The sequence below is a fragment of the Oncorhynchus masou genome, chromosome 15 (genome assembly GCF_036934945.1).
Source record: "Oncorhynchus masou masou isolate Uvic2021 chromosome 15, UVic_Omas_1.1, whole genome shotgun sequence".
NCBI lineage: Eukaryota > Metazoa > Chordata > Actinopteri > Salmoniformes > Salmonidae > Oncorhynchus > Oncorhynchus masou.
Window position 1 is genome coordinate 3,562,088 of NC_088226.1, and position 9,976 is coordinate 3,572,063.

Sequence of the window (9,976 nt, forward strand, 5' to 3'; positions counted from 1 at the left end):
GCATGTGGTTTACATCGTTTTCATGCTCATCAAACTATTCAGTGACCACTCGTGCCCGGTGGATGGGTGCATTGTCATCCTATGGGGGCATAGAAATGGTAGCCAAAATAATGGCCTGCCCAACATTTTTATACATGACCCTAAGCATGATGGGATGGTGATTGCTTAATTAACTCAGGAACCACACCTGTATGGTAGCACCTGCTTTCAATATACTTTGTGTCCCTCATTTACTGAAGTAGTTCCATTATTTTGGCAGTTACCTGTATATGCTCATTTACATTATGTGTAGAGATTAACATAAAAATGTTACATGCATTCACAGCAGACTCATCAACACACAAACATTTGAGTTTTTCTGACGATCATGTTTTCTTTCTCTCCTGTCTTGTGACCACAGTCGACCAGTAACGTGTGGATGACCCATGCTGAGATGGAGTCGTTAAACGCAGCCACCAAACCGGTAAGTATGTCCTGTTATGTTAATGTCTCAACATTTTCGAGACATTTAACACTGACGTTCATCTAACATTGACGTATATCAAAGGAGGTTGGTGGCACCTTAATTGAGGAGGACGGGCTCATAGTAATGGCTGGAAAGGAATTAGTGGAATGGTATCGAAACACATCATGTTTCCAGGTGTATGATACCATTCCATTCACTCCATTCCAGACATTATTATGAGACGTCCTCCCCTCAGCAGCCTCCTGTGATCTACAGTGCAATCGAAAAGTATTCAGACCCATTCACTTTTTCCACATTTTGTTAAATTACAACCTCATTCTAAAATGGATTAAATTATAATTTTTCCTCATCAATCTACACACAATACCCCATAATGGCAATTGAAAACAAGCTATTAGAAATGTTTGTAAATTTATTAAAAATAAAAAACTGAAATACCTTATTTACATAAATAAGTATTCAGACCCTTTGCTATGACACTTGAAATTGAGCTCAGGTGCATCCTGTTTCCATTGATCATCCTTGAGATGTTTCTACAACTTGATTGGAGTCCACCTGTGGTAAATTTAAATTGATTGGACATGATTTGGAAGGGCACACCTGTCTATATAAGGTCCCACATTTGACAGTGCATGTCAGAGCAAAAACCAAGCCATGAGGTCGAAGGAATTGTCTGAAGAGCTCCGAGACAGGATTGTGTCGAGGCACAGATCTGGGGAAGGGTACCAAAACATTTCTGCAGCATTGAAGGTCCCCAATACCACAGTGGCCTCCATCATTATTAAATGGAATAAGTTTGGAACTACTGTTCTCCTACTACTTCTCCCATCTCTGTGGAGATGGGAGAATCTTCCAGAAGGGCAACCATCTCTGCAGCACTCCACCAATCAGGACTTTATGGTAGATTGGCCAGACAGAAGCCACTCCTCAGTAAAATGCACATGACAACCCGCTTGGAGTTTGCCAAAAGGCACCTAAAGGACTTTCAGACCATGAGAAACAAGATTCTCTGGTCTGATGAAACCAAGATTGAACTCTTTGGCCTGAATGCCAAGCATCACGTCTAGAAGAAACCTGGCACCATCCCTACAGTGAAGCATGGTGGTGGCAGCATCATGCTGTGGGGATGTTTTTCAGCAGCAGGGACTGGGAGACTAGTCAGGATCGAGGGAAAGATGAACAGAGCAAAGTACAGAGAGATCCTTGATGAAGACCTGCACCAGAGCGCTCAGGACATCAGACTGGGGCGAAGGTTCACCTTTTAACAGGATAACAACCCTAAGCACACAAACAAGACAATGCAGGAGTGGCTTCGGGACAAGTCTCTGAATGTCTTTGAGAGGCCCAGCCAGAGAAGAATGTGAGAAACTCCCCAAATACAGGTGTGCCAAGCTTGTTGCGTCATACCCATGAAGACTTGAGGCTGTAATCGCTGCCAAAAGTGTCTGAATACTTATGTAAATGTCATATTTCAGTTTTTTATTTGTAATACATTTGCAAACATTTCTAAAAACCTGTTTTGATTTGTCATTATGGGGTACTGTGTGTAGATTGATGAGGGAAAAAAAAACATTTTAATACATTTCATTTTAGAATAACTCTGTAACATAACAAAATGTGGAAAAGGTCAAGGGGTCTGACTACTTTCCGAATGCACTGTAAATATATATTGCTCTACAGTTATAACTTATACTGCTCAGTTAGGAGTTAAACTCTTTCTCTCTCTCCCTCTGACTCTCCTCTCTCTCTCTCTCTCTCTCTCTCCCTTTCTGAGTTTGTGGGACTACTAGGTCTTGGTGTTGAGCATCTTCTTCTCTCCCTCTAGTTTCTGTTTCAGTGTAAACTGCTTCACACTAATGACCCGTTCACTAAACTTCTTCACACTAATGACCCGTTCACTAACACAGTGTTCCTCCCCTTTGTCTTCTCCTTCCTGTTTACTCTCTTCTCCCCTCCTCCCTCTGCTTTTCCTCCATCCATCTGTCTTGCCTGCTCCCCCTATCCTGCTCTGCCTCTGTTCTCTCGCTCTTTCTGCCCATGTCTCTCTCTCTCCTGTCCATTTGCTGCATCTAAGGAGCTGAAAGAGATTAGCTGGGATCAGGTAAGGAATGGGAGCACTGTATTAAATGGCATCAACATATAACACACTAATTACACTATTGTATGTGGCCATTGAAAAACAAATGATTCATATAGAAAAGTACTATAAGTAATAATCAAACTACAACTGAAACAAATGAGACACGAGTGAAGGAGTCCTTTTCTGCATCTCAGATCCTGGCCTATGGGGATATGAACCATGAGTGGGTGGGTAACGACTGGCTGCCCAGCCTGGGTCTGCCCCAGTACCGCTCCTACTTCATGGAGTCCCTGGTAGACGCCCGCATGCTGGACCACCTGACCAAGAAGGAGCTGAGGGGACAGCTCAAAATGGTGGACAGCTTCCATAGGTACGTATGGCCTGCTCTCGTCTGTCTGTCTCTCGCTCTCTCTTTCTGTTGCTGTTATTAACCTCGGCATCTGGGTGGGGAGGCGTTTTTCTGCCTCAAGGGGGTGGTGAAAAGCAAATAGACAAAATTCCAGTTTCTGCAAATGAACAATGAATTCTTCTTCTGCAACTGTTTCCCACTCCCACTTCACTCACAGCCTTTCCTTTTCTGTCTGTCATTCTTTCTCTCCCTTCCTCTGTTGACACTCTAGCTCTCTCTCTGATGTGTGACTGTGTGTTCGTGGCATGGGAAACGTGCAGGTGTTAAAGGATATGTTGAAAGATTTCCTGCTGTTGTGACACTCTCACTCTGCAGGTGTGTCTCCAGGCCTGCTCGGGGTCAAAGACACGAGTGCTCTAATACTTTTTCTGAGTACAGATGAGAGTCAGTCGCCATGCCCTCTATTAACCACCTGACCTTTTGACCTCTCTTGACCTTTCTCAGGGTTAGTTTGCATTATGGCATAATGTGTCTGAAGCGCTTGAACTACGACCGCAAAGAGCTAGAGAGGAGGAGAGAAGACAGCCAGCACCAGAACAAAGGTGTGTTCCTCCTCTCTGACATTAAACCCTTTGTTCCAATTTAGTGCTTCTCATCCATCCATCCATCCAACCAATCCTCCATTCAGTAACAATCAAAGCCTTGATTGATGGTTAGTAGAAGTTGTTTCACTGCTTGGCTTGAGCAAAAGTCTGCACCCACATTGGCCCTGTCAGTGTAAGATCCAGTCACCCTGTAGGTTTCTTTGAGTGAGAATCAGGTGTTCTGATATTTTCTGACAGATGTCTTCGTCCCACTACCCCTCTGCGTAGATGTGATGGTGTGGTCCAACGAGCGTGTGATGTGCTGGGTGCAGAACATCGGGCTGAAGGAGTACGCTGACAACCTGACAGAAAGCGGGGTCCATGGGGCCCTCCTGGCTCTGGATGACACCTTCGACTACACAGACTTGGCCCTGCTGCTGCAGATACCCAATCAGAACACACAGGTACACCCATCTAACCAATCAGAACACACAGGCATGCACAAGCCTCACCCCACCCACTAATCAGAAGTGATTAAATGCCTTCCCCTGCTCAGATGTTGCATGCAACAACGATGGTTGTCTGCCACGTCATCTACTGTGTCTTCGGGACCAGATTTCTATGACATATGATGTGGGTAGCAGATACTTCAAGATAAAAGTTTATTGGTCACGTACACAGATTTGCAGATGTTATCGCAGGTGCAGCGAAATGCTTTTCACACTTCAAATACCTATCCAGGCATTGTAATATATGTCATGCGTCAGCAACGCATGGACAGAGAAACGCGCCCATGAACTGGATTTTTACTGCACCTGTATCTCAGTAACAGTGTCCCCAGGCTAACTGCTGGCTGGTGGATGACAGTTGTATCTCAGTAACAGTGTCACCAGGCTAACTGCTGGCTGGTGGATGACAGTTGTATCTCAGTAACAGCGTCCCCAGGCTAACTGCTGGCTGGTGGATGACAGTTGTATCTCAGTAACAGTGTCACCAGGCTAACAGCTGGCTGGTGGATGACAGTTGTATCTCAGTAACAGTGTCACCAGGCTAACTACTGGCTGGTGGATGACAGTTGTATCTCAGTAACAGCGTCCCCAGGCTAACTGCTGGCTGGTGGATGACAGCTGTATCTCAGTAACAGCGTCCCCAGTGGCTGATGGATGACAGCTGTATCTTAGTAACAGCGTCCCCAGGCTAACTGCTGGCTGGTGGATGACAGCTGTATCTCAGTAACAGCGTCCCCAGGCTAACTGCTGACTGGTGGATGACAGTTGTATCTCAGTAACAGTGTCACCAGGCTAACTGCTGACTGGTGGATGACAGTTGTATCTCAGTAACAGCGTCCCCAGGCTAACAGCTGACTGGTGAATGACAGTTGTATCTCAGTAACAGTGTCACCAGGCTAACTGCTGGCTGGTGGATGACAGTTGTATCTCAGTAACAGTGTCACCAGGCTAACTGCTGGCTGGTGGATGACAGTTGTATCTCAGTAACAGTGTCACCAGGCTAACTACTGGCTGGTGGATGACAGTTGTATCTCAGTAACAGCGTCCCCAGGCTAACTGCTGGCTGGTGTATGACAGCTGTATCTCAGTAACATCGTCCCCAGGCTAACTGCTGGCTTGTGGATGACAGTTGTATCTCACTAACAGTGTCACCAGTGGCTGGTGGATGACAGTTGTATCTAAGTAACAGCGTCTCCATGCTAACTGCTGGCTGGTGGATGACAGTTGTATCTCAGTAACAGCGTCCCCAGGCTAACTGCTGAATGGTGGATGACAGCTGTATCTCAGTAACAGCATCCCCAGTGGCTGATGGATGACAGCTGTATCTTAGTAACAGCGTCCCCAGGCTAACTGCTGGCTGGTGGATGACAGCTGTATCTCAGTAACAGCGTCCCCAGGCTAACTGCTGACTGGTGGATGACAGTTGTATCTCAGTAACAGCATCCCCAGGCTAACAGCTGACTGGTGGATGACAGTTGTATCTCAGTAACAGCATCCCCAGGCTAACAGCTGACTGGTGGATGACAGTTGTATCTCAGTAACAGCGTCCCCAGGCTAACTGCTGACTGGTGGATGACAGTTGTATCTCAGTAACAGCATCCCCAGGCTAACAGCATCCCCAGGCTAACAGCTGACTGGTGAATGACAGTTGTATCATCCCCAGGCAAACAGCTGACTGGTGGATGACAGTTGTATCTCAGTAACATCCCCAGGCTAACAGCTGGCTGGTGGATGACAGTTGTATCTCAGGCATGCAGGTGAAACTTATAGTAGTGTATATCAAATGAAGTGACTTGCCTGATTCTAATCTGTACTCCCTTCTCTCACATCTCTCCTCTAGGCCAGACAACTCCTAGAGAAGGAATACAACTCCCTCATCTCTATGGGAACAGAGAGAAGACCAGATGAGGTATTAAAGAACACAGTAGACTTAGTTCAGAGACTATGTGAAGACCGCATTTTCCACCTCATACAAGTCATTCTTTCTAACTTGACAGTTTGACAATGTTGACCGACATAACCTTTTTTCTTTATTTCTCTCTCTCCCCACCCCCTCTTTTCTCTCCCCATTTCCCCCCTTCTCTCTACCCGCCCCCTCCATTAGGATGGGACTAAGACGTTCACCCGCTCCCCTTCCTGGAGGAAGATGTTCAGGGAGAAGGACCTTAGGGGGGTGACCTCGGACTCATCGGAGAACCTGCCTGCTAACTTCCGTGCCTCCGCCATCTCCACACCCTCCGTGACCCTGAGAAAGGTTCAGAGTGATGGTGAGAAGGATGAACTCTCTCCCTCTCTCTCCCTTTGGCCACGCTCTCAGATCCCTATTTGTTCCGCTTCTTACACCTCCAGGGCTATTCTTCTATTATCACTCAGAAGGTCACGCTTTGGACAATTTATGACCCCTTAAAACCCTGGATAACACATATTTACTATGGGCTAGTCATACTGATTTATTAATCGAGAAAAACAACTGACTTTGTCTTGAAGCGGGTTGCATGTTACATTAGAGAAGAAGTGTAAGACCAGTGTCACATGCGAGTATGTTCAGATGTACCCCATTCATAGAAGCTTACTAACGATTGATGATAGTTTTTGCGATTGATGATAGTATTTTCTGTCTGGGGGAAGTTTTGTTAAAAGCCCTGACGCTTGCTCTAAACGTTAACACGCATCGTTTGCGGTACAGTTTTGGAAACATAAGGAACTTGTTTTTCATATCAGCGAGAAATAATTTTCTAAAAACAAAAGGTTAAATTACTACACACATTTCTAGGGTTCCCACACGGCCATATTTCCAATGTTACAGCGCTTGACAGAGAAGAGTAGACTACCTGTGCTAGCATTCGGCGTCTCAGAACATCTGTGTGTAAAAGGAAGACGGACACCACAAACGTGTTGTCACTGAAAGATACTGTCGGACGCCACAAACGTGTTGTCACTGAAAGATACTGTCGGACGCCACACACGTGTTGTCACTGAAAGATACTGTCGGACGCCACAAATGTGTTGTCACTGAAAGATACTGTCGGACGCCACAAACGTGTTGTCACTGAAAGATACTGTCGGACGCCACAAACGTGTTGTCACTGAAAGATACTGTCGGACGCCACAAACGTGTTGTCACTTAAAGATACTGTCGGACGCCACAAACGTGTTGTCACTGAAAGATACTGTCGGACGCCACAAACGTGTTGTCACTGAAAGATACTGTCGGACGCCACAAACGTGTTGTCACTGAAAGATACTGTCGGACGCCACAAACGTGTTGTCACTTAAAGATACTGTCGGACGCCACAAACGTGTTGTCACTGAAAGATACTGTCGGACGCCACAAACGTGTTGTCACTGAAAGATACTGTCGGACGCCACACACGTGTTGTCACTGAAAGATACTGTCGGACGCCACAAATGTGTTGTCACTGAAAGATACTGTCGGACGCCACAAACGTGTTGTCACTGAAAGATACTGTCGGACGCCACAAACGTGTTGTCACTGAAAGATACTGTCGGACGCCACAAACGTGTTGTCACTTAAAGATACTGTCGGACGCCACAAACGTGTTGTCACTGAAAGATACTGTCGGACGCCACAAATGTGTTGTCACTGAAAGATACTGTCGGACGCCACAAACGTGTTGTCACTGAAAGATACTGTCGGACGCCACAAACGTGTTGTCACTGAAAGATACTGTCGGACGCCACAAACGTGTTGTCACTTAAAGATACTGTCGGACGCCACAAACGTGTTGTCACTGAAAGATACTGTCGGACGCCACAAACGTGTTGTCACTGAAAGATACTGTCGGACGCCACAAACGTGTTGTCACTGAAAGATACTGTCGGACGCCACAAACGTGTTGTCACTGAAAGATACTGTCGGACGCCACAAACGTGTTGTCACTTAAAGATACTGTCGGACGCCACAAACGTGTTGTCACTGAAAGATACTGTCGGACGCCACAAACGTGTTGTCACTGAAAGATACTGTTGTCGGACGCCACAAACGTGTTGTCACTTAAAGATACTGTCGGACGCCAAAAACGTGTTGTCACTGAAAGATACTGTCGGACGCCACAAACGTGTTGTCACTGAAAGATACTGTCGGACGCCACAAACGTGTTGTCACTGAAAGATACTGTCGTGTTGTCACTTAAAGATACTGTCGGACGCCACAAACGTGTTGTCACTGAAAGATACTGTCGGACGCCACAAACGTGTTGTCACTGAAAGATACTGTCGGACGCCACAAACGTGTTGTCACTGAAAGATACTGTCGGACGCCACAAACGTGTTGTCACTGAAAGATACTGTCGGCTCAACTGTTTTAAAACCAGTTAAAATAGTCTACAGTAAGTGTATATTTTGCCTTTGTGAAATTATTTTGTTGTGACATGAAAGTAGAGGACGTTGTGTTTCTAAAATCTTATCACAATTGAGAGTCGAATCACGTTTAGATTAAGTATTTTGCCTATAAACAGAACATGTAAGGTCCTAGGATTATAAGGAGTAACATTAGGCTCCTTCCGTCCATTATTGGGCTTGTTCCAACACTGATGGCATTAGCTTGGATATTCATATGCAAAACCTCCAGTGGCTCGCTCCTACAGGACACAGCAGGTTCAGAGGGCAAGGCTACCACAAATTCCCCCTCCCACAACTTTATAATAGTACATCATGGAAAAGTTCAATGCTATTTAGTTGTTATTTTGATGTTTCTCTCTCCTTCTCGCTTAGTGAACTCTGGGCCTCGCGGTGAGGTAGCCTCAGTCAGGACATACTCTTGCTGAAGGACACAGAGGTGAGAAGCCCTCAATCAATACATTAAACACATGTAGTAGCTAGTTAGTTAGTTTTCTCATGGTTTGATTTGCAATAAAACCTTCAGGCATGCCAGATAGCTTCCATGTGTGCATATTGAAGTGGTTTGACTCATTTTCAAGCTACATTGTTTGTTGTGGTGTTGTGACCTTTGGTTATATCATTGTTTGTGGGTGAGGTCTTTAGCGGTGGGCTTGGTTCATTGGTTGATGGGGATTTGGTTTGAGTGAAGTCAGGAGGACAGTAGTGTGCATGAGAGTAAACCTGTGTTTCTCCTCAGGACCATGGTGACTGGATCACGACTGGACTGCCCTCCTCTCATTCATTCACAGGAGGGGAAAGCAGCAGAGAAGCAATGAATATATACATTTATTAAATATAAATCTATTGGTTTGACCATTCTGCAATAACAGAGATAAAGAAGAAATGACAGAGATGGAGAAATAACAAAGGGAAAAGAACATGAAGAATGTATGAAATATTGACAGGATATATACTGTACGTACATGGATAGAGGGGTAGGATGACGCAGGACGACTGTTTTATCTCTCTCTTTGTTCTGTCTCAATATGTGATTGTGCGATGTGGAGTTGTGTGCTGAAGAGGAGGAGACTGTTAGCTGTCAGGGGTTCTCCTAAGTTGGTTAGAGTGCTGCAGTAAAACCATGTCCCCATTCAGGCCGCCATCTTGGCTCCAGCCACATCAGAGCGGCAGCAAGCCGCTCCTCTACTCATGGTTTATCCATTGGCACCTTGAAAGCTGAGAGGCTCTAGTGTAATCTCTTTTGAATGGAATCTATTGTGGAGATCAAAGGCCGGGCCACAGCAGCTACGATACGATAGGGTGGGGGGCCACAGCAGCTACGATACGATAGGGTGGGTGGCCACAGCAGCAAGGATACGATGGGATGGGGGGCCACAGCAGCAAGGATACGATGGGATGGGAGGGGGCCACAGCAGCAAGGATACGATGGGATGGGAGGGGGCTACAGCAGCAAGGATACGATGGGATGGGGGGACCACAGCAGCGGGGATATGATGGGATGGGGGGCCACAGCAGCAAAGATACGATGGGATGGGGGGCCACAGCAGCAAGGATACGATGGGATGGGGGGCCACAGCAGCAAGGATACGATGGGATGGGGGGCCACAGCAGCGGGGATACGATGGG

At 46.1% G+C, this 9,976-nt stretch overlaps 1 pseudogene; it reads left to right on the forward strand.

Moving 5' to 3' along the window:
• Nucleotides 1-9,748, forward strand: part of LOC135555356 (liprin-alpha-3-like) — a 47,332-nt pseudogene extending 37,584 nt beyond the window's left edge.
• Nucleotides 9,749-9,976: the final 228 nt, after the last annotated feature.